The sequence below is a fragment of the Petaurus breviceps genome, unplaced genomic scaffold (genome assembly GCF_028583685.1).
Source record: "Petaurus breviceps papuanus isolate PSGF00001 unplaced genomic scaffold, PetGlider_PUasm1.0 90740, whole genome shotgun sequence".
Lineage (NCBI taxonomy): Eukaryota > Metazoa > Chordata > Mammalia > Diprotodontia > Petauridae > Petaurus > Petaurus breviceps.
Window position 1 is genome coordinate 4,511,536 of NW_027187330.1, and position 25,880 is coordinate 4,537,415.

General features: G+C 41.3%; 1 protein-coding gene and 1 pseudogene across 2 annotated transcripts in view; one reads left to right on the plus strand and one right to left on the minus strand.

The window, feature by feature from the left end:
• The window catches only part of CUTC (cutC copper transporter), a 304,182-nt gene that overhangs the window by 136,559 nt on the left and 141,743 nt on the right, over positions 1–25,880 (plus strand). The window lies entirely within an intron of this gene.
• Positions 21,749–25,565, minus strand: LOC138145482 (protein lin-7 homolog C pseudogene; annotated as a pseudogene).

Consider the following 25,880-nt stretch of genomic DNA (forward strand, 5'->3'; position numbering starts at 1 on the left):
CCAGACACTGATGCATGGGAAGACAGTATGAGCCAGAGCTGGTGCACAGTTTCAGGGCCCAAAGCGAGGACAAAGAGCCCCATCTTCTCCTTCACCCTAGTGCCTGAATTCCAAGCTTCTACAAATCAACGTTCAAACCCTCCTGCTCACAGAATGGGGCAGCTGCACAGAGCTGCAGGCTTGCAGTCAGGAATCTGGGACTTAGAGCAATGGAGGCTCTCCCCAGTGCCACCTCAGCACAAGATATGCCAAATAAGGACAGAAGTTTTCTCAAATGTACATTGGGTGATCTACTGTTTCCTTGTTCCAGTGCTTGAGGTAGATTGCCGCTTAGATTGTACACCTAACTTCCAGCCAGTGGAATAAAGGGGTCAGGAGGGGGGTGGAGGAGAATTCCGTGTTAGGGCTTTATAACTTCGCCATTTCCTTTTATAAATTGCTTCTCCTCCCTGACCATTTGTCAAGAGGGTGGCCCTTTCGCGAGATCATATTAAACCAGTTTTGTTTTTTTTTTTGCTTCCTACCTTGAGAAATCTCTGAGTATTATTTGGTAAGGATCTCTGTTGCACACAGTTTTGGGGGTGCACACCCCTTCCTAAAAGGTGGTGTCCAGAACTGGACATGGTTCTCCAATGTGATCTGACCAGGGTAAAGTATAGGGGGACCATTGCCTCTCTAGACTAAGACACCATGCCCATCTGCTTATTTGTCTATCTCTCTGTCTCTGTTTTTCTTCCACACTGGATTAATCTGTACTGAATCCACTTTTTTCAATCACCTACTTCTGACTTAACACCCAAGAATTTATCTTTTATCCCTGGAGCAAATTCACTCACCAGCATTAGGAGATTATAAATTCTCAGGACTGCTTCTGTCTCTCTTTAGCCAATGGAGGATCTAGGAGGTACTGGCAGTCAAACTTTTCCACCATCTTCCTTAAAGTTGTTTACTTTTCAATGAGGGTGTCTTTAGAGTTTACACCTTCCTTGGTTTGATGCTGGTATAGAGTGGGGAGAGGGCAAAGAGTAAATGAGGTCAGGATCTGTCTCCTCTGTTGAGAGCTGTTACAACTGATGGAAGGCCACCTCCTTCAAAGAATCATTTTTAATTTTTAGACAGCTGAATGCATTGTTTTGTGTACGTGTCTGCATCAGTGCAATAATTCATCCAGGGTTGAGACTGGAGGATGTAACCTCTGAGCTGCCTGCCTAAGTATGGGATGGTGGGAAAAGCTCTGCTTCTGGCCTTAGGAAAACCTCGGGTTAAATACTGCCTCTGATGCTATCTTGGGTGAGTACTGAATTTCCCTGGGCCTCAGTTTCCTCATCTGTAGAATGAGAGGGGTGAGGTCCCTTCCAGGTCTATATCTATGATTATATTTCTGCTTTGCTCCTCAACATGGGGGTAGGGATAACTTACCTTTGGAATGAACCCTCTGATCCCCAGTTCAAGAGGGGATTGTGAGAAATAATTTACAGCCCCCCCACACACACATACCATAAAGGTTATCCAGGATATGGGTTCATTCTTCCATCAGTAGTTGTCCAAGAAACTCACGATACTCCATGAAGTACCAAAAAGTCAATATTTTGCTTTAGTTGCCTTAGGGAATCCCCAGTGTTCTGTATTATGCAGAGCTAAGATTGGTGATGAGGGAGCCATGTTGAGGTGTGTGAAGGGCCCAATTGAGCTAGAGATGGGGAAAGGATTCTCCTCTCCTTCCTTTCCCTGCAATATGAAATGAACCCCACTCCCACTCTCCTCAGAACACTGCCACATAAAGGAGATCCTATAGTTAGACAGTGTAATAATGGCACGTGCCTATAAAACCTAGGGGTTGGCCATGCCTTTTAGAAATGCATCTCTATAGTATGTGTCTAACCATCCTGTGTTCTCATTATTCCTCTTCGTTATCCCATTTCCCCTCTTTCTCTTCCCCTCTCCTCTCTCTCTTCCCTCTCCCCTCTCTTTCCCTCTTCCTCTCCCCTCTCCATTTTCTCCCCTCTCTCCCTCTTTTCTCCTTTTCCCTCCCCTTTCTTCTCTCTCTCCTTCCCTTTCTCCTCTTTCCCTCTTCCCCTTCCTCTTTCCCCCTTTTCCCCTCTTCTCTTCCCTTCCCTTCCCCTCTTCTCTTCCCTTCCCTCCCCCTCTATTTCTTTCTTCTTCCCTCTCCCCCTCTTCTTCACCCTCTCTCTTTTCTCTCCTCCTTCCTCTCTTTCTCTCTCCTTTCCTCTCTCCCTCTTCTCTACCCTCTCTCCCTCTCCCTTTTCCCTCTCCTCTCCCCTTCATCTTCCTCTTTTTCCCTCTCCTTCTTCCCCTTCCCCTCTTCCTCTCTTTCCCTCTTCCCCTCTCTATCCTTCCCCAATCCTCCTCTCTCCTTCCTCTTCCCTACCCCTTCTACTTCCCCACCCCCTCTCCCTTTTTTCCCTCTCTCTCCCTCTCCCCTCCCCTTCTTCCTCCCCTTCCATTCCCCCTGTCACAGAGAACTCACCGAAGAGTCAAGAGGACACTGGGTTCAAGTCTTTTCTCTGAATCCTTCCTTTCTAGGAAAATCTAATCACCTACCATGATCTTTTTTCAGACTCTTTTTTATTGTTAATTTAACACTTGTTCAAAAAAACCAAACAATTCAAAATTCAAAGAACATAAAAGGCTACTATATGAGAAACCATGAACTTGTATTTAGTTGTTTAAAAATACATATATGTGTGTGTGTGTGTGTATAATTTAACAGATAGCAACAAAATAACTGTGTTCCCTTTTGTACTGCTTCCTGTTTTCTGCTGTGCATTTAAATGAATATTTTCTTGATGTTCTTTCTCCTCTATATTTATCTCTATGCACTAACGCCCTTATCCTGTCCCCTAAATACTGTAGAAACCTTGTTTCCTTGTAACAAAACTGTAGCAGAACAAATCAATAGATGATCACATTTGAGAATGCATGCCTCTTTCCATCCATCTGGTCTGTTAATTCTTTGCCAAAAAGTGGGAGGCAGGGGCAGCTAGGTGGCGTAGTGAATAGAGCACCAAACCTGGAGTCAGGAGGACCTGAGTTCAAATTTGACCTCAGATATTTAACACAAAAACTAGTCATGTGACCTTGAGCAAGTTACTTAACCCCAATTGCCCTGCCGTCCCCCCTCCAAAAAAGCAAAACTAAAAACAACAAAAAATGGGAGGCATGTTTTGAAGTTGTAATTGGTCAAGCTTTGGTCAGAGTCCTTATGCCATAGTCTTTTAAGGTAAAGGGTGTTTGACTCCCAGATAAAAATGAAGAGAGAAAGGTTCCCTAGACGGGAATTAGAAGGAAAGAGGGGAAGATAAGAAAAACATACAAGAACATATGAAAAAAGATTTCATGATCTGGAATTAACTTTAATGGTAGAAGGTGAGGGGAAAGGAAAAGAAGAAATAGAACTAAAGAAACATTTCTAGGAGTTGGCCAGCAAGGCAAAGGACTACTCCTTCCTTGAAGACTGCAATAAGAGAGAAGATAATGGGTCAAGCTGGAAAGGAATTTCCATTTGGGGAGCAGAGTAGATGAGGGGGCTCAGGATGACTGGCCTTAATTTTTCTTAGGAAATAAGTTCATCTGCTGAGAGAAGAGTGAGGAGAGGTAAGGAGATTTGAGGAGAAAGAAGACAGTTTTAAGCAGCTGCCGTGGAGACTGTGATAAGGAGCCTATCAAAGAAAAATAAGTAGAGAGTCCTCCCACGGGAATATGAGCCTTTCAAGGGCAGAGAATGTATTTTTGTCTTTGGGTTTTGGGGTTTTTTTTTGTTTTGTTTTGTTTTTGGTGAGCCTCAGCATAGTGGCCAGCACATAAAAAATGCTTAATAGATGTTTATTGTTATAAATGACTTAGCTATTCTCAACAATACAATGAACCAAGAAAGTTCCAAAGGATTCACAATGGAAAATACTATCTTCATCCAGAGTAAGAACTGATGGAGTCTGTCTGTAGACTGAAGCACACTATTTTCACTTTATTTTTGTGTGTGTCTTTTTCTTTTGGTGTATTTCTTCTTTCACGACATGACTAACATGGAAATATGTTTTATATGATTGCACACAGATGACTTATATCAAGTTGCTTACCATTTTAGGAAGAGGGCAAGAGAGGAAAGGAAGGAGAAAAAAATTAGAACTCAAAATTTTGTCTAAGTGAATGTCAAAAATTGTCTTTACATATAATTGGAAAAAACAAAATACTATTAAAATTATTTTTTTTTCTGGGGGTGGCCAGGTGGTGCAGTGAATAGAGCACTGGCCCTGGAGTCAGGAGGATCTGAGTTCAAATCCAGCCTCAGATACTTACCATACACAAAAAAATACTAGCTATGTGACCTTGGGCAAGTCACTTAACCCCAGTTGCTCTCCAAAAAGCAAAATAAAATAAAATAAAATTATTTTTTTAAGCTTTTTGGAGGAGGGAAAGTAGGGCAATTGGGATTAAGTGAGTTGCCCAAGGTCACATGACTAGTTTTTGGGTTAAGTGTCTGAGGCAGGATTTGAACTCAGGTCCTCCTGACTTCAGGGCCAGTGCTCTATTCATTAAACCACCTAGCTGCCCCATTTTTTAAAAATAAATTTTATTGATAATGTTTGTCTATGTATCGCTTATATAAAGGCACCTAGTCAGCCAAGAGTCCTAGGCCTGGAGTCAGGAGGACCTGAATTCAAATATTTTTTTTTCTTTTTGGAGGACACTTGGGGTTAAGTGACTTGCCCATGGTCACATGGCTAGTAAATATATTAAAATTATTTTTAAGAAAAAATAGAGGGAAAATGCTTGTTGTCTGGCTATTAGCTCAATGCTGAGGAAAAGGCCACAATTTCTCTCTATACAACTCTTATGGTAGGCTGTTGGATTTTTTTGAGCCCAATCCTCAAAATGAGTTGTGGAGACATAGCTCAGAATCAGACAGAATCAGAGTCATGTGACCTTGGGCAAGTCACTTAACCCCAATTACCCTGCCGTCCTCCCTCCAAAAAGGCAAAAACAAAAACAACAAAAAATGGAAGGCATGTTTTGAAGTTGTAATTGGTTTAAAATATTTTTCCTAATCCTAAATCACTTAAGTTGTTTGATACTATGAACTATAAATCAGCTCCAAACACAGGCAGCCAAAAGAATAGATTTAATTGTAGCTTGGAACATTCCACTAGCTTTTGTTAGGTGTTGTCTGACTGTGTGTGATGGCTCATAACCTTCATATCTGCATTAGAAGAGTTATAGTTCTTCCTATTAGGGAAAGACTTTCTAGCCATTAAAATCTAGAAGATAACTTAATAAAGAGCAGCTGTTGGCCCAGCAGATTAGTACAGAGGAGTTCATTGTCCATAAGATCAGCAAAAACTCTCAGAAGAGAGTCGTGACTTTGAACAATTGGAGTGGAGATGACATTCCTCAACAGAAATGATGCATTTAATGAAAAACAAAAAGTGATGCCCAATAGAGATGACATGTCCCAGCTGAACTGCAGAATTTAGAAGAGGTCAGAGAACAACAACATATCACTAGAGAAAACTTTGCAATATAAGACGTGTGACCTACTCCTGCCATATGTGTGCCCTGACTATGTTTCCCCTAGTCTATGGCCTCATACATGAGCCATGGACACATGGTTCCCGATGTATGTATCTTTGTGTGTATTCCTTGGTCATACATGATCCCTAAATTGCCCTCTTCCACTGGCGATCTGGTAACCTATGAGAGAACGTACCCTGTGTATGTGTGTGTGTGGAAGGGGGAGGTATTTTCTTGTCACTTTATTTGCTACCCTTCTTAATGCAGCAGATTTTACAAATCATAATTTGTTCTCTGGATGGTTGTTTAAAACCACATCATTGAGGGCTGATGAACTGTATTTTTGGATGAGTGCTGACTCACAGATTCCCTCAAACTAGTGAGCAGGGTGTAAGCGAGGCAGTCAAATAGCCAGTCTATGTGCCAGTGACCTTGCTAAGTACTGGGAATGCAAAGAAAGGCAAAAATAACCCCCAATCTCAAGGAAGTTCTCACAGGCCCACAAACAGAATGATTGCCATGCAACAACGAGAGCCCAGTTGCAATTAAATGACACTTTGTAGCGGACCTGGTTTCCATGGTGGTATGACTTTCACTGACAGTCTCCAGCAATGTGAAAGTAGGAGAAGGTGCTTGGCAGGTATGAGAAAGATGAGAGCAGTGGAAGGACAAGAGGACAAGGAATTCAAGAGTATAATTAATGTACTATTAGTGAGTTAACTATAGGGTGGAGGCTGTGAAGAGAAGAAAGTAAGTTCAGAGTGGGAATGATAGAGGAAAACGAGAAGGGATGAAGGGACTGGTGTCTGCCATTGAGTATGAAGAATAATTTTAAGGAGGAATGAGTTGGGGGAGAGGTGGAAGGACAGGTGATTGTTGTGAGAGGGGGGAATTTAAAAATTCCTCATCAATATGGGAAACAGAGGTGATGGTGATCTCTAAGGTAGGATCAATTCCTGTGGAATGCTGAGGTACAGTGAAGAAATAGGTCATGAGAAATGGTTGGCCAGGGTGTTATGGGGACATCAACTTACAGATGGAAATTTCTGATTATTATTACTGATTTGTATAGTACTTTGCGGTTTACCAATCACATATTACATATATGTGTATGTATATATGTATGCATATACACATATATAATCCCATATAAACCTCATAAAAATCCTGTGACATAGGTACTACAGGCCTTATTGTCATCTCCACTTTACAGATAAGGAAACAGACCCAAAGAGATTTAGTGACTACTTTTACTCTCACAACTACGAAGTATAAGAAGCAGGGTTTAGATAGAGCCAGCAAGACTTGGGTTTAGATCTCACCTCAGACACTTATTAGCTACACGACCCTGGATGAGTCATTTTTAAATCACTCTGTGACTCAGTTTCCTCATTTGTTAAATGAGGGGGTTGACCCCTAAGGTCCCCTCCAGCTCTAAATCTGTTATTATGATCCTTTGGTTGCTAATTCAACATTTCATCCATTCCACCACAGTATCTATCAAGTATGGTATGGAGATGAGGTAGAGAGGAAAAGTGAAAACCAGGTACTAAATTCTTTGAAGAAGTGAGTGTGACCTGGAAATCAGTAGAACCCAGGAACAAGGATGTGGACTGAGTGATACAGATTGATGGAGTAAACATCAAAGGTTGCTGAATGATAATGTCAGAAGAAAGAAGTAGAGTAGAAAATGGAGATTAAGTATTAAGACGCCTCCTGGTCCAGTGGATCAAATGACATGAGGAAAAGCATAAGGAGCACTGGAAAGGGTGGCCAAGGATGTATGTATTCTGGAAAGATCCAGGCTCTCACAACTGCAGGGAGAGGGGGGAAGTAGAGTCTGAAAAGGAAAGATCTAGAATGAAGGGGAGTTTGTTAATATTGGTACTAGTATAAATAATAGTAGCTAGCATTTATATAGCACTTTAAGATTTGCAATGCATGGGAGAGGCCAGGTAGCACAGCGAGTAAGAGCACCGGCTCCAGTGTTGGGATAACCTGGGGGATCGAATCCGGGCTCAGACACTTAGCACCCACCCAGAAACACCTGGCTGTGTAACCTTGAGCAAGTTACTTAACCCCAATTGCTTAAAAAAAAAAAAGATTTACAAAGCACTTTACATGTTAATTCACCATCCAACAAGGGTTTCAGAGGGTACAATGAAAAGGGAGGGAAACAGAGGAAAGGTCTTTAGAAGGAAAATTGTTGAGTTGGATGAGGATTGAGAGTATTGGGAGAGATAACATGGAAAGGGGGTTTTGACCTGGGAAATGCTACCTCTAAATCACAGAGATTAAAGGAGCCAAAGGCATGATAAAGCTATCAATATCCATTAGTAATTAGTAATTGGTAATACCAGTTAGTTGGGCCTCCATCCTCCAGTGGTGACATGGGTATATGTTTACTCTCCAAATGCCTGGTTCCTGAGCATGGTGAGGTGAAGAGAAGTTCAGATGTAGGCGCCTGGGGACCAGATTGAATTCACATGAAGCTACATCCCAAGATGGCGGCATGAAGCACTCCCAAAAGCTATACTTCATGTGGAACACACAGCCTGCTATGTCAGGCCCAGTTTTGAGGTGCTGGATGTAGGGTCTGAAGTCCTGTCAGGGCAGCGCTGATCCTTTGTCTCAGGTCCCAATGTTTCCTGTTCCAGGTATGGTAATTGAGTCCTTGGTCAGGGCAGTACTAGGCCTTTGACAAGATGATGATTTTGACTAGTATCAATAGAGAAATCAGCTCCCATTTTAGGGTCACTAAGTAGCTTCACTGGCTGAAGATGTCTAAAAGAGCTCATCTCACCTATAGCCTCTTGTTTTTCTACCTTTGAAATCCCACTCAACTCTTCTCCCAAAGGCAAATAAATCACTTTGTACAAATAAAATATCATCTAGATACTAATTCGATTCAATGTAACAATAATTAGATATCTACTTTGTATAAGGCACTATACTAGATACTAAGGTGAAAACGAAATATTCCCTGCCCTGAAGACACTCATATCCTACTGGGTGGATACAGCATGCACACAGATAAATACATACAATGCATGTATAAAGTAAGGTGAGGTGATCTCAAGAGGAGGGCAAAGCACTGATGACTGGAGGGTGGAGCTGGAAAGTCTCGCTCATGTAGGAGGTAGCACCCAAGTTTTCCTCTGAAGGAAGCTGGGGATTCTATGTGGCAGGGGTGAGAGGGGAGTCCTTCAGACATGGAGGTGCACAAAAAGCATGCAGGCAAAAAGTGGAATATCGTATTTGGGGAAGAGTCAAGTCAAGAAATTAAGTTAACTAGCCTTTATTAAGTACCTTCTATGTGCCAGGCATTATGCCAAGTGATAGCTATACAAAGAGTAGGGAAAAATAGTTCTACCTCCCAAGGAGTTCCCAGTCTAGTAGGGAAGACAACATGAAAATAACCACATCCAAACAAGATACGAACAGGTTAGATGGGAGATAATCTCAGAGGGAAGGCACAAGCATTAAGAAGAGTTGGGAAAGACTAAGGAAGCTCGGAGACAGAGAGGAGGAGGGAGAGCATTCCAGGCCTGGAAGGCTGTAAGTGAAAATGCTTGGAGTTGGCAGATGAGTGCTGTGTATGAGGAAGCCAGTGTCTCTAGATCACAGAGTATGTCGGTGAGGGACAGGGGGAGGGAAGTAAGGCATAAGAAGACTGCAAAGGAACAAAAGGATCAGGTTTAGCTTTCAAAGTCAAAGGAGTTTGACAAATAGACTGCAACGGAGATGATGTGTCGAGCAAAGTGTTGAGTAGGAGTCATAAGACTCTAGAAGTCTGAAAGTCATAGTCCTGACTTGACTCTATCATTCAGAAAATGTGTGATCTTGACCATGGGACCATCTCTATATCTTGCCAATGGACCCAAATGACTCTGGAGGAGAAAGTGAGGATGGTGACCTTGCACAGCCCTGCCTCACTTAAATCCAATTCACTTGCAGGTCACAGGGTTATCTTTCTTATGTCATGGTCCTCTTTGAGAATGAAGGGTAAACAACCACCACCACCTGTGATCTTTACCAGGTTGTATCTCCTTTCTGGGCCTCAATTTCCTTGTCTGTAAAATAAAATTATCTCTTAGATGGGATGATCTCTACTATCTTAGATGATCTCTAAGATACCTTTTGGTTCAAACATTGTATGACTAAGATCATAGAATAGTTATATTCTTAGTAGAATAGTATAGTAAGCACATTTAACTTGGAATCAGGCAAAACAGAACCCAGTCTTGGCTCCACACTTGGCTGAGTGACTTTGGACATTTCAATACAATTTGACTAACATTAAGCATTTACTAAACACATGTACTAGGTGCTGTGCTGGAGATTCCAGGACAAAAATGAAACAGTCCCTGCCCTCAAGGAGCTTACATTCTACCTGGGCAGAGGAAAGATGAAAGGGAGGTGAGATAACATGTACTCAGTAAGCAAATAGGAATAAATTATATGTATATATGTTTTTTATATATAATAAATAGATGAAAAGGAAATTTGAGAGAAAGGGGTATTAATAACCAGGGAGATCAAACAATGCCCTCAGTTGGAGCTAGCGCTTGGACTAAACCTTAAAGAGAGCGAAGGATTTGAAGCAGTGTATATGGAGCGCATCCTAGCCAGTACGGGGAAGAATTAAGGTCTGAAATGCCCTGTATGAGGAACAAGAAGGCTAAATTAGCTGGGAGGCGGGGTACATGAAAGGGGCCAAGGGAAAATCACTCTGGAAAGATTGGAGCATGATTGAGAAGGGTTTTTAATGCCCAACGGAAGTGTCTGTATTATAATCTAGAAGAAATAGACAGTTATTGGTCTTTCTTGAGCAGTACAGGGACACAATCTGACTGACAATTTAGTAATATCATTTTGCCAGCTGTGGGGAGGATGGGTTAGAGAGGGGAGACCCTAGAGGCAATTAAAAGCAACAAGGGCTTGAGTTAGGCAGGGTTCTACTCTGTGGGTGGAGAGCAGGGGATGGCTGTAGAAGGTGTCCCTCAATCTCTGTTTCAGCTGTCTATACCAAAGTTCTCAGAGGAGTACAAAGGCTCTGCAAATAGAATACATTCATAGTGATTAGTGAAAAATAAAGTGGTATATTTCTTCAGTATTTTTCCGAGAACTGGGGTTGGTTAGTGCTAGCTACTTCAGAGACTTATCAAGTGTCAAGGACTTGGGTGAAGAAAAAACACCAGATTTGCAGAATGCTAGAAAATACCTAGTGAGCTGGCAGAATAAACAAACACTACAACCCTGACTGGGCCTTTCTTGGTTGGAAACTGACTGGACTTGTTAGTCAGCTTCACAACAGCTGGGAAGGAAGGTGGATCTTTGTGTTAAACCCAAGACAAATTTGAAGCCTGTAGAGTAAGGCAAAAACAACCTTCCCCCATGTACTTCCCCCTCAAAAAAGAAACTTTGCAGCAGAAAAGGTAAGAACTTTTATGTTGGAGTCTATGCAGATGGGTAGAGTATGAGAAGAATAAACAGTGTCAGGGGTGTGTGTGTGGGGGGGAGCAGGAGCTGCTCTTCTCAATGCTGATCATTATGGTAGCAGAGTTAAATTATGGTAGAGAGAAAAGAAATGGGCATTTCTTGTACTGTGTTGAGAAAAGATTTTTCTGCCTGTCCCTTTTTTAACCCTTTGGCCCAGTCAATCTGAGAAATCTAGGGAAAACTAGAAAATCTTTTCTCCTAATCAATCACAAGCATTTATCAAATACCTACTATGTGCCCTCAGGCATTATAATGGGTGTTGGTGCTGTGAAAGCCAGGAATGGAGGAATTCCTGCTCTCAAGGAGTTTACTTGGGGGGGGGGGAGAGGGGAGGAGACACATGTGGGCAAATAAATGCAAGGCAGTTAAGGTGGGAGGTCACTAGCAGGCAGAGGATTTGGGTGATGGGAGGGTGGGCTTTGTGTAGAAAGTGATGCTTTTGATCTTCATGAAGGAAGACTGGGCTTGTATGAGGCAGAGATGAGGAGAGAAGGAATTCTGGGCATTCAGGACAGTCAATACAAAGAACTGGAAATAGGAGAGGTAATGTCACATGTAAGGAACAGTCATCGCATTAACAGCTAAGACTTTGGAAATTCCTGTAGTATAACAGAAGGAACCTTGAATTTGGACATACCTGGGTTCTCTCTTGCTCTAGGCCCCACTCTCAAAGCTCAGTTCTGCCACTTACTACTTGCTTGGGGTTGGAGAAATTACTCCCTCACTCTGGGACTCAGTTTCCTCTTTTGAAAAATTAGAGAGTCGGACCAGATAATTTCTAAGACTCCTTCCAGCTCAAAATCTTATAGTCCCAGACCCATCCCTAGACTAGGCTTACTGTTCAGAGTCCTGGAATTCTCTCTGCTTGTCTTAGTCAATAGTCTCTGGACCTGTGTATGTGAGTATGAAATGTTCTATGTTTTAACTGGCCCTATTTGCTTCCTGGAGAATTTGCTGATGCCCCTTCATTTAACTGAACCCTCTTAGAAGGAATGTGACATTATATGTTTTACTTCTCTGGTAGGAGACAAACACTTGTCACAATGGTAGTGACTCTTCACCTCATATATGAAGTAACTGTTAATTGGGATGGCTAGGTGGCACAGTAAATAGAGCACCAGCCCTGGAATCAGGAGGACCTGAGTTCAAATATGACCCAGACACTTAATACTTACTAGCTGTGTGACCTTGGGCAAGTCACTTAACCCCAATTGCCCCTCAAAAAAAAAGAAATAACTGTTGATGGCAAGAATACCTCCATGTAAACTTTTAATGACTGAGACTCAATTGTATGGTTTGTACTGTGACATCTACATTCACTCATACACCATCATCATCAGAAGTGGCTTACTTGTTGAGATGTCTGAGGAAGGTAACATGTCAACCATAGACAGCCTCTAATTCCAGAGGGTCTTTGCCTTAAGGGTCTTTGTCCTGAGCAGGAGCAATGGCTTCCTGGGAAAGACTTCTCCTGTCACTTTTATTTTTTCTCTTCTTTTAAAGAAATAAATTGGTATCATTGGTTCATTTCCAAACATGCCCCTCCCTTCTCCCTTATCCAGAGAGCCATCTCTTGTAACAAGAAGTTAAAAAGAGAGCAAAAAACCCAGTTCATCAAAATTAACCAGTATATCAATTGGGTCTAAAAGAATATGCAGTATTCCATACCTATAGTACCCCACTCCCGCAAAGAAAGGAGAGAGGAACATTTTTTCATCTCTTCTTCTGAGCCAAGCTTGGTATTATAATTGTACAATGTTTAGGTCTGTGTGTGTTTTTCCCATTTAATTGTTGTAGTTATTGTGCACATTGCTTTCCTGGTTCTGCTTACTTCACTTGGTATCAGTTCATAGGAATCTTCCCATTCTTCTCTGTATTCTTATTTAAGATTTCTTGTGGCACAGTAATATTCTATTACACCCATGTACCATCTGCTGTTTCACTACTTCCCAATTGATGGGCATCTATTTTGTTTCTAGTTTTTTGCTACTATCAAAATTACTAAAAACTATTTTGGTGCATATAATGGGACCTTTCTTTTTTCTTTGACTTGCATGGGGTATATGCCTACCAGTGGGATTTGTGAACCACAGGTATGAATATTCTAGCCAGTTTCTTAACCCAAAGTTGCTTTCCACTCACAGCTCCACCAATAATGTAATAGTGTGTTCTCTTACTTTTCATAGGTAATAAGTGGCACAGTTGGAATTTGAGCTCAGGAACTCTAATTTTAAATCCAATCTCCATCTACTGTACCACACATCTCCTTCTTTTTAAGCTTTGCATACATCATTCTCTATGACATTGGAGAACATTATAGTTCAAGTTAGATTTCAATAAATGTTGCTTCTCAACAGGTAGGTAAACAAAGTTATCTCCATTAGAGATCACCTAGACCACCATCCCGACTTATTCACTCAAAGGTATCCCAAGCTATAAGCTCTAGCAGTGAGCTAGGAAGGGAGTTGAGATGCGCAAGTGAAACTGGAGTGGGTGGTAAAGGGGGTGGGGAGAGGAGCTATCAACAGGCTGTGCTGTGCAGAGTAAGAATAGTTTGAATCAATCAGACAGTGACCTCCTCTCCCCTAAACTGAGCCAGAAAAAGACTGAAGCTGAGACTCAGAGCTCACTGTCTGACTTGACCTGGCTGCCTATCCTGCCCCTTCCTGGGCAAATCACTATTATTAGACCTGATGGGTTCTTCCAGAGGACTGTGAGAGCCATGGACCTCCACATCCACATTACTGACAACTGTGAAGTTTGGATTCAGTCAAAGGGCTGTACTTGAGGACTTAGAGGTCCACATATGACCTCAAGGCCAAAGTCTCCCCACCCCTGAGCCCAACAGAAAATGTAGAACAGGAAGAATTCATACCTTATCCACAGTTCTATCTTACATAGTAAAAGGGAAGCATGCTTTGTGGATTCCACAAATACATATCTATTACATCAGCATGTTGACTAAAATGTGTTGATGGGAAGGGGTTTTTTTGTTGTTAATTTATTTTTAGTTTTGAACATTCACTTCCGCAAGATTTTGAGTTCCAAATTTTCTCCCCGTCTTTCCCTTACCCCCAACCCAAGCCAGCATGCATTCTGATTACCCCTTCCCCCAATCCCCACCCCCCTTTCTTTTATGATCTTCCCTTCTATTTTCCTGTAGGGCAAGATAAATGGAAAGTTTTATGAATAAAACTTAAATAATATTAATGTTACTAATTGATAACTCACATTTATATCATGCTTTTATAGTTTATAAATCCATTACCTCATAGATAGATAATGCAAGTACTATTCTGACCCTTTTTGTACATGAGGAAACTAAGGCTCAGAGAAACGTAATGATTTGCTAAAAAGCAAGTCAATGGCAGAGCTGACAGAGCTGAGACTTAAAATTCCAAATCCAATCCTGTTGGCATTGTACAGGTCAATTACAGTTGACTCAAATCCCAGAGGTTCTACAGTGAGAGTTCTTTGTGTCACAGTTGCAGAATCAAGATTTTTTTTGTTTCTTCACCTGCTCCTGAAGCTATCTCACTCTCTCATTACTTGCCCTCTGCTATATCCCCTCTTGGTAAATTCAGGGTACCCACATCTATCCCTGGATGCCCTAGACTTTCATAAGAGACATCTCAGAGTTCCTCTGACCTAACCAATACTTACAGTTTTTACTATAAAATTTACAGCTCTGGAAATGACCAAAGATTTTTCCTTCCTGAGGATTTTCACCTCTATTCCTTTGATTTTGTATATATAAGTACAGAGATTTACCCCTGGTCAGAGTCACTGTGTCTCTGCCCTCCCACAATGACACCCTCTTATTCTGAGCCTGCTTCTGTTCTAAGCTACAGGGAAAATGGGAGTGTAACTGTGAAGAGAGCCCTGGATTTGGAGTCAGATGACTGGTCTTTGAGTCTAGGCCTTGCCTATTATTAGCAGTGCAACCTTGGGCAAGCTATCTCATCACTGTGGGATACAATTTCCCTATCTATAAAATGAGGATAATAACACTTGCCCTGCCTAACTCATAGGGGATCACAATGAGATAATATATATGGAAAGTGTTTGGTAACCTCTAAAGGTTTACATTAATGTAACTCCTGTGTCAAAGGCTCTTTTTAAAAAAAAAATTATCTTAAACTTAAATGCTAAAACAATAAGAAAAGAAAAAGAAACATTGTAAACTGAAATAGAAAATTAGAAAGAAAAAAGCATTTTTATTGGCACAGCAGAACATTAGAGGATTCAAAATGTGCAACAATGAATTTTCATTTCCAGAAAGCCTGTATAATCATTACTACACAAAAGTGTTCAGAGCTGTCCATCTTTCTTTGCTTTCTTGTAAGTTTTGTTCTCTGCTGTGTATTTTGTGTTTTTCCCCCTTCCTTCTCCACCCTGCCACAAGAAGGTTACAATTAAGTGTGTGTATGTGTGTATGTGTATACATACATATATCCATACACATACATACATGCATACATATAGACACATACACACTTGCGTATACATATATACTTATGTATCTATAATCATACTCATATATAGACATTTATAGACACATATGAATCTATGTAAAACTGTACTATACTTGTTTGCCCTCTGTTTCTCTGAGGGTAGATAACATCTTTCTTCATAAGTCCAAGTCTTTACATATTTTTCTAAGTCTACCAACTCATCATTTCCTACATCATAGCAATATTCCAACCTTATACTGTCTAGTTATTTTAAATCATCTAAAACAATACTGATTTATATGACTGACATATAGTGTAGTTTCCCTATTTTTCTCTTTGATTAAATCTATTTTAGCTTTAACTTTGTCTGAAATCATGATTACTAACCTTGCTTTTTTCCCTAACAAATTCTATTCCCGATCTGTATTTTGTATTTGTTCCCCATCTTATTTCCTATCTTTGCTTACACCTCTACTTTACTTCTACCTGCTTCCTTGCCCTCCTATAACTTAACCTACCACCTCTCCAAAGATCCCTCCCTTATCTTCTCCCCCCACCTAAAACACATAGGATCATAAAAAAATCAATTATATTGGAATACAATTATTAAAGTATTTTTTTTCAAACAAGTTCACACACCCCTGGTATGGGCAAAACAACAAAGGAAGAAAATTCATATTTATTACTTTTATGGCACCATAATATTCCATTCTTTTCATATACTGTAATTTATCCCTTCCCTTAAGGAGCTTACATTTGAGGAGACAACAAGCAAACTATATACAACTATACACTATATACAAATCAAGGTGTATATATAGGATAAGTAAGAAATAATTCAAAGAGGGGAGGCACCAGAAGTAAGAGAGGTTGAGAAAGGCTTTCTGTGAAATGTGAGATTATAAAGGGACAACAAGGAAATTGGGGAAATCAGTAGGTGGAGTTGAGGGAGAGCATTCCAGAACTGGGGAACAGCCAGAGAAAATGCCCAGAGCCAAGAGATGGAATGAGTCACCAGTGAGTCAGTTCCTCTTTCCCCTGGGAGGGTCAGAATTCTTTTTTATTTTTATAATAAAAATTTGGGGACCCTTCTCTTATCAAGTTCTTTGCTCTCCACTTATGTGGAACCTGAGAACTTCACTACCTGGTATCCTCCCTTAAGACAGTCATCAGTTCCCCTTACAAGTTGTCAGTTTCACAAGCCTTCAAAATACAAAATAACCTGACTTCATCTGAATCCTTAGAGAGCCCCCTTTCTTTGTGAGCCATCCCCAGATGTGTGAAAGCAGCAGGACTGAATAGTGGGTGGACCTATCTGCTTCTCTTAGCTCTGTTTCTCCCAATTATGTCAAGGTAGCCAGTCACATTCCAGCCATGTCCTGACATGGTCATTGCTCTCCCTGGACCTGCCCCAAGAAAATCTGATTTTGTCACTACCATCACCAGCCCGACTGCCTTCCCAAACACTAATGGATGGAAACAGCAGAGCAAACTAAAAACTGAAGTAGGAGCCTTGAGCCTTATTTCTGCCTGGAAATGTTTTTCCTCATCTTTCCCTACTGTCTTCTCAGTGGCCTTTTGGGGCCAGGTGGTCATTGGAAATAGTGTATATTCTCCAAATTATCCTCTGATTATTAAGGTAGCCTTTATTTGCTTTGATCAGTATCAGGGGGCTGCCAGTTGGTGGGCAGGATGATGTTTTTTTGGGTCAGGAATGCTCCTCTCAAGATGTCATAATCCCAGTGTGCATTCAGATTAGATGATCTGTTTGCCCTATACTGGACTCCTACAGTGGCTTTCCTGCAGCCTGGGGCCATCAAAGGAGAGCCACAAGGCTAGTACCCCAGAGCTGAGAATGGGGGGAAGTATCAGGTTGTTAGAGTATTTTTCCTAGGATTCCAGATTTTGCCCTGAGGCAGCCTTGAGAAGGGAGAGTTTGAGCAGAGGACAAGTGGGATGGAGGATGATGAAAGGTCACCCTGACTTGTACCAGATCCCCTTCATTTTTTGTAATCAAACCACACCAAAGGCCAAAGATTCAACATTGATGATGCCAGAGCCTCAGGCACACACTATCTTAGCTACCTACTCTAACTACTTACTCAATAAAGGCCAGGATGGGGGGAAAAGTGGGGGAGGGGGAAGTTGGGGGAGGGGTAAAGAGAGGAGAGGGGGAGAGGGGCAAAGGGGGGAGTGAATAGAGGCTCAACAAGAGGCTCAGCATTCTCTCCTTTGTGTCACTGTTGTGTTACTTTGTTGCTCTTTTGGGACATCTCTCCTCTTGTCAATACTCCACTATTCTGCTGCTATTATCCTCCAAGCCTGGCAGGTTTTGTGGTTCCTTCTTGCTAGTGATCCTTTGCTCAAAATTTGTTTTCTTTTCTTTTTTTTTCTTCAATATTTCTTCACTGCTCCTCCTTTAAATTTCCTCTAGCAGATATCACTAGTTACCTCCTCTAATGGTATCAGTTCTCAAACAGCTGATTGTTGTTCAGTCATTTTTCAGTCATTTCCAACTTTTCATAACCCCATTTGGGGTTTTCTTGGCTAAGAAAACCTAGAAAAGCCTAGAAAAATCTAAGGTTTGCCATTTCCTTCTCTAGCTAATTTTACCGTTGGGGAAACTGAGGTAAAACAGTGCTAAATGACTTGCCCAGGGTCACACAGCTAGTAAGTGGCAATAGTGGAAGTTTAAAGTTTTCTACTCTAGGTCAGGTCATAGCCAAATCTGTTGCCATTTACCTCCTTCTTTAGCACCTGGACAGTGTGTTTCCTGCTCATGTCAACCCATCCCACCGAAATTCAGCAAAGCTCTCCTACTTGTTTTTCTACCTTCTGTCTTCCTCCAGGACAGTTAGAGTGAGTTATGCAAATTACGCTGGTTGTTTCTTCAAAGATCTCTAAAAGGGTTGGGGGAGAGATGGGACTTATGACCACCAGAAGTTCCCAAGCTCCACTGTGCTTATGATTCAAAGGGAGAGAAGCAACTTATCACATAAATTTTAGCTATCCTTATTTGCAAATAATCACTGACACTCAACTTAGGGATCTTTCCTAACATCTCAACCATAGGATTTGGTGATCCTTCCCCAAGAAAGTATTCCAAACTACTCCAGGGATTTGGCAAGTCCCTTAATTTACTCTACTAAGACAGTGAATAAAGAAATAATCAAATCCCCCAGGACACAGAGAGTAGTACTATTCACCCCCCCCCCCCACACACACACACACACTTCATATGAAGCTGTGTTCTCAACACTAGCCAAAGAAGACGTACCTTGGGAGCCCGTTTGCACTTCTTCTCAACCTTTGTGGAGAACAAGAGGTCAGAGCTCAGAATCTTTACTGTGGGTAAGCAGGGAAACATTGGTAATGACCCTTAGATGGGCAGTAAAGGTGGGAAGAAGTTGGGGTCTTGTACTCATGAGCCACAGTGTTGGCAGCTTGGATGTTCTTAGAGCCATTAGGGGAATGCTGGTTGTGTAGAGAATGGGGAAAGGGCAATCAATGGTTTTGGAATCAGATGATCTAGGTTCAAATTTGGACTCTGTGTGACCTTAGGACGCTTCCCTGGTTGGACCTTAATTTCCTCCTCTGTTAAGGAAGGAGATGGATTAGATGACCTCCATATTCCCTTCAAGCTCAACTCCAAGTCCCATGATTCTTTGCTTCAAATTTTGACTCTTCTCTGTCTCTTACAACATGTGTGGTCTTGGGCAAGTCATTCTGTGCTTCAATTTCCTTATCTGTAAATGGAAGGGAGTTGAACCAGTTCCTTCCAAGTCAAAAATCCTTTGACCCTATGACCTTGTCTTCTCCTAGAGTAGAGGGATTGCTGGCTCTTTCCTGAACCAATGATGCGGATTAGTCTGGAAAGCAGAAAGTTGCCTCTCCCGAGCCAGGGGCAAGTCAGACATCACAAGGAGAAAGAAGTATTTGTGTGTATGGGTGGTTCTCTTGACTTCTGACTTCTTTCCTTGGCTGAAGTCATCTCATTTACCTTCCGGTCTAAGTTCTGGGAAGGCCCTTGGCTGTTGGGGGATGAACAATGGCAAAGTTGAGTTAAGACTGGGTGGTACTTTGGGTGACCTGGGGTCTCTGGATGACCTGCCCAGCCTAGCGTGAGGTATATATTGTTTGGGCTGAGTTTTTAAGTGCTCTTTCCGACTTTGTTTGTTTAATTCCTGTGCTTTTGTATGTTATCCCTTATAAATCTCCCTTTCCTTAAGGACTGTGTTTGACAATTTCATTTCCCTCCAACTGCAGACATTTCCCCTCCTGTAGGTCAGAAAGTCTGATTAACCAATATTAGAGACTCCATCAGATTGAACCCTACCAAGAGGTGTGTTCTCCCAGCAGGCTGAACAGAAGGATACAGGAATGAAATACTTGCCTTGACCTATGTAGATCAGCCAAACTGAATTCCTCTCTGAAAATGAACTCCTGACCTCATCCTTACTGGATGAACTCTTGGCAACCAGGAATTCACAGTTTTAGGTTGAAAGAGACAGAGAAACAGGAGAGACAGAGACAGAGAAAGGGAGGGAGCAAGGGAGAGGGAGAGAGAGAGAGAGAGAGAGAGAGAGAGAGAGAGAGAAAGAGAGAGAGAGAGAGAGAATCCATGTTTACAGACAGGCTAAAGGATGAAGGTAAAAAGAGAATTGCATGGAGCCAGGGAGAAAGGTAGGAGAAAGAGAAGGGTGGGACGCCAGAGTTTCATGGGCCATTCATGGGCAGTGGACAGAATTGTAGCAGGAAGTGAGAATCTGGTGCTCTGGTTTATTCTGAATGGGGTAGGAGGAGTTGGTCAGGAAGAACAGGGACCACCAAAGACTTATGAGTTAGTATATAGATGGCAAGTAACTTATGGCAGAAGGGGTACTTTCCTCCCAGGTACTCCTCATCATTGGACGTTTGCCTCTCTGCTCAGCTTCCTCACTGAAGCCCTTGGAGGCACTGTCCATAGTAGTCCTGGACAAACCTGACCAACTTTCTTCCAGGGTAATAGACACATCATTGTTCTGGCCTCTCCATGGTTTTCTTGTCCTTTGTTCCTGTTCCATTCCTTGCTTGGGGTTTAATTGAAAGGGCTTCCCCTAAGGTGTCCTGTCAAGCCCACTTCATCTTTGTGACTGTTTCCTGCTTATTCCCACCAGTCCACAACTTCCTTTAAGAATGACCACATGGGGCTCTGACATCAAGGCAGGAAATAGACCAGTACATTGGGTTGTATTTTAATGTCACAGCCAGTTTCACAATGGGAAAAAAAGTCTATCTTATAGTCTATTATAGTTCTCTTGTTAGTCGTGAGTTCTTGTGAGTGCTACAGAACTTGAACTGGGGTGGAGGAGAGTGGACCTAAATTTCAGGGCACTAAAATTTAAAGGGTGCTTCTTTTTTTTTTTAAAGCAATTGGGGTTAAGTAACTTGCTCAAGGTTACATGGCCAGGTGTTTCTGGGTGGGTGCTAAGTGTCTGAGCCCGGGATTCGATCTCCAGGTCTTCTCAACACTGGAGCTGGTGCTCTTACTCGCTGTGCTACCTGGCCGACCCTAAAGGGTGCTTCTAATACCTTTATAAAAGAGCATTCTTTCTTCCCTTTAGCAACTGCAACTTGGGTGAATCTCTCCCCATTCAGCCCCACCCTTAGAGACAGCTGACCTCATCCCTGTACCTAGTGGATTCACTTCCTAGTTGTAGCCCACCCCATCTTCCTGTTTCTCTAGAAAGGAAGAGTCTTTTCAGCAGGATAGAAACCTTGAGGAGACATGCTTCCTCCCCATGGATCCATGAACCAGGTGAGGCCCCTCCCTCCTGGCCACTACCCTCTCTCACCCCTGACCTTTCTTGCTTCTGACGAATGATCCCTGTCCTTGGTGCTCAAAGTGAGGAGATCCAGGTTCCAGGGTGGGGGTTCCAGAGGAAGCCTGGTTCTGATGTGCCCTTTCCTGGAAGCCCCTGGTCCACAAAAGGGAAAATTTTCCACTTGGGAAGGGAGGATCTCAGCTAATCTCTTTACTTTTACTAACCTTGGAAATCAGCAGCACAATTCCTAGTATTTTGCCCAGGGAACCTATCGGGTCATCTGCTCTGTTCCAGTCTCTCTTGCCACTTTCTAGATGAAGAAAATAAATGTTAGTGAGGCCAAGACAATAGTGGACAACAGAGAGAGGGGAAGACTCTTTTTGGTCTAAGGGCTTCAAAAGGCTCATTTTGTGTAGACCTAGCCAGCTTGTTTCTCTGGGGTGCTCTGAATCTGAAATGTTCTTTTTTTTTTTTATGAATGTAAAAGTGCATTTTAATATTTAAAAAGCATTTTTAAAATTCTGCATGACAAAAACTGCATTTGAAAAAGGTTCATAAAAAGAGCTGGACAGAATTGCCCTCATTACCTTTTACTTTTCTTGTCAGAAAAAAAGGGAAAGCTTCTCTGTAACCATAAAGGATGTTAAAACAGGTGTTTATAAAATGGTAAATAGTATTTTGTGAGAAATTTTTTTATACAATTCCAGTCAGTGCACCCCTCAGTAGGTCCTAAGTAAAACTGTTTTAGCTAAATGCAAAATGGAATACAAAGTTTATTAATATGGGGTATATACAGTACATTAAGTCTGTTGCCTGCGTTTTGCTGATTTCGTTTTTTCAAACCTTGACTCCATTTCTTCTAAGACCTTAGGTGTATATCGCACGACTAATTTGACTTTTCCTTGTGCTGCTTTTAGCAGTTTCCACAGCTTTTTCATGGTGTTCTCCTTCAACACTCACTCCATTAACAGACAGCAGTTGATCCCCACATGTCAGTCCGCCGTGTCTATCAGCTATACCACCAGGAATGGTACGAGAAATGTAGATAGGAGAGTTTTGCTCTGCCTCCCATAATATTGAATCTAAGTCCCTCTTCAGTTTTCGGTAATTCAACAACTCAAGGATGAGAACGTCCTTCACAGGCAGCAAAGGCAGCAACAGCAGCCTTGGCAGTAGCATTAGCTCTCACTTCAGGACTACTGCTGATATCCACAGTTTCATAAACGTGTTCACATACCTTTCTCACAGCATTGCAGAACTCACTTTGAAGGACTCTTTGTAAAGCCTGATGTTTTTGTGGTGGTACTTCGCCACTCCTTTGTAGTTTTTCTAATAATTCAATAGCTCTACAAATATCCCGTTCCAGTCTCACAGGTTCCCCCAACGCTGGCCGCCCCCCCCCCCCGCCCCCGCCCCCGCCCGCGCGCGCGGCCCAACGGGAAATGATCTGAAATGTTCTTTAGAAGCCTCCCCATTAAGTTTTGTTTTTCTTGCTTTCTAATGGGTGGGAGTGTGGAAGAATTTGAAACTGAAAATAAAATAAAATTGACTTAAAAATAAAAATGAAATAAAATCAGCTCCCGCTTCCTCCTCTCCCCCAAAAAGAAACTTCCCCTTTAGACAAGTCACTAGAGGACCCCACTCGTCTTCTGTGGGACTGCTCTGGCTTTAGTTCATCTGCTCAGACACGTCTTAGAATTGTAGCAGAGTAGAAAGATCCTGTGACTGTATTAAAACATTATTTTAATCTCCATACAATCCACTATGGTAATGCATGACAAATGATGAATGAAAATTAATTCAGCATCAGAGAATATAAGCATTCAAGAAAATTAATAATAGTATTAATCCTGTATTTTGACTACACAAGACAGTAAGAAAGAGAAAGGGACAGATGGAGAGAGAAACAATATTTAATATTATTAATTATTAATACCGATACACTCCCAGTTCCAGTGGCCCAAATTCTCTACCAAGTAGGGGCCCTAGGCCCAACAAAGCTGATCTGCATCCCTGAAGCTACTTTTAGCAGCCTTTGTGACAACATAGGTCATGGCACACTCAGTACAGAAAGTTCCCTGACATTTACAGATGTTATTATTATACGGTCTCTACCCAGGGAATTTGGAATTTCTCCTCCTTTGTTCATGACCGCAGTGATTCCCCTCAGATCCTTTCTGGCATCTTTCCTTTGTAGCAGCCCTTCCAAATATACATGCTCAGTCAACTGTACTACACAGAGATAAGGTCCTTTCTTGTTGGACTGTGTATGTTTACTCTATTCCTTTCTATTTCTTAGTCCATACCACATAGTTTTAATAATTACTGCTTTATGGGGGCAGCTAGGTGGTACAGTGAATAGAGCACTAGCCCTGGAGTCAGGAGGACCTGAGTTCAAATCCAACCTCAGACACTTGACACTTACTAGCTGTGTGATTTTGGGCAAGTCATATAACCCCAATTACCTTGCCTTCCCTCCTCAAAAAAAAAAGTACTGCCTTATAACAGTTTAAGATCTGGTGCTGCTAAACCTCCTTCCAAACTTTTAAAAAACTTTCTTCTCCCCCCCATCCCCACCCTTTTATGATTCTCTTAACACATACCAATAGATGCAAATATTCAAATGCATGAAAAAGAACAAGAGAAAACAGTGATTCTAACTAAAAACCATAAACTTCCATTATTTAGTTTTCTTTGTAAAAAAAAAAGGTTTTTTTTTATTAAAAAATAACTTTGACAAGTTATTTTTTAATAACTTTAAAAGACTTTAACAAGTTACCTTCAACAAAAGCAGCCTGTTTGCTTCCATCTCCCCTTCTGAACTTCCATTTTGTATATCTATATTGGGTTTGTCAGGAAGACCTGAGTTCAAATCCCACCTTGGATATTTAGTAGCTGTATGACCTGGGCAAGTCATTTAATTTTAGCCTCAGTTTCCTCTTTCGTAAAAATTGGAATAATAATAGCACTTACCTCACAGGGTTGTTTTGAAGAGCTCATGAAATAATATGTAAAGTGCTTTGCAAACCTTAATCTCCTTGTAAATGCTAGAGATTATTGTTGTTGTTACTACTGTTCTTGATCACATTGCTGTGATTGATGTATACAATGTTGATTTGATTCTGTATTCATTTGCACATAGTCCTATTATTTGTCATTTTTATGGTCCAATAATTACTTTCACGTATTGTAATTTGTTCATCTATTCCGCAGCTGTTGGACACATAGATTTTGTATGGTGGAGTCTTGTCATATGTAGAGGTTAAGTTCTAAAGTCAGTAAGTAAAGCAAAAATAAACCTAGCAAAAATAAGCCTTAAAAATCCCTTATGTCGGGGCAGCTAGGTGGCGCAGTGAATAGAGCACTGGCCCTGGAGTCAGGAGGACCTGAGTTCAAATCCAGCCTCAGACACTCAAGATTTACTAGCCATGTGACCTTGGGTAAGTCACATAACCCCAATTGCCTTGCCTTCCCCCCTCCAAAAATAAAAAAAAGCAAAAAAAATCCCTTATGTCACCTGCAAAATATAGAGGGTAGTAGATAAAATACAGATACAATATCATTGAAAAGTTATAGCTAAGTTTCCTAAGAAGTGGTCTGGGTCAAGATTCTGGTGGTTTGGACAATGATGACTGTGAAAATAACTGAATATAAATTTAATTTTTTCTATACCCAAGCAGTATTAATTAGCAAAGAAGTAAGAACCAGGACTTCTCAGATAGTATGGAAGGGGACTGGAATGTGATTTGATTGATAAAAGGTTTCCCCATGAGGAAATTCCATCTACCAATACAGATCACCACCTTCCCTCTGCATCTTATAGTCTTAGAAAATTACACTAAAAAGTTCATTGATTTTCCCATGGTGACATGGACACACACACACACACACACACACACACACACTTTCTGATACAATACCAGAAATCCAAAAAACACTGATCAGGTTGAGTATTTCAAGCAGTTCCTCCAAATTTGGTTCCAATACTCCTGTAAAAAGGATACGACTAAGAACTGCCTTATCTCTAATATAAGATCCCAAAGTATTATAAGCCTGATGCTATGTTTCCCTAGGCTGGTTAGGTACCACTGAATCAACATAAGCCAACAAAATAGCTAAAAATACAATTCAATTAACCTCACTGTGAGATATGAGTTCACAGAACCCAATTTCCTATTTCTTATCTTAAATCTAAAGTTGAGAGGTACCTGAAATAGAAATAAGAACCTCACTTGGTACCAAGGTACTTAATGGTGATTCTTCTTACCTGTATCATGACTCTCTTCTTAGCCAGAATTATAATTATAATGTTTCTCTTTCAAATGAAGTTTTATGTATAATGGATATACTCAAAAAGGTAATATCACCAAGATACTGATTTATAAGATTTTTTTAATAAAAAGTAACAAAAAAGCTTCACAACTTTAAAAAGTGTGTGTGTGTGTGTGTGTGTGTGTGTGTGTGTGTGTGTGTGTGTGTGTGTGTGTGTGTGTGTGTGTGTGTGTGTGTAAGACACACTTATGTGGGGGCGGCCAGGTAGCACAGCGAGTAAGAGCACTGGCTCCAGTGTTGAGAAGACCTGGAGATCGAA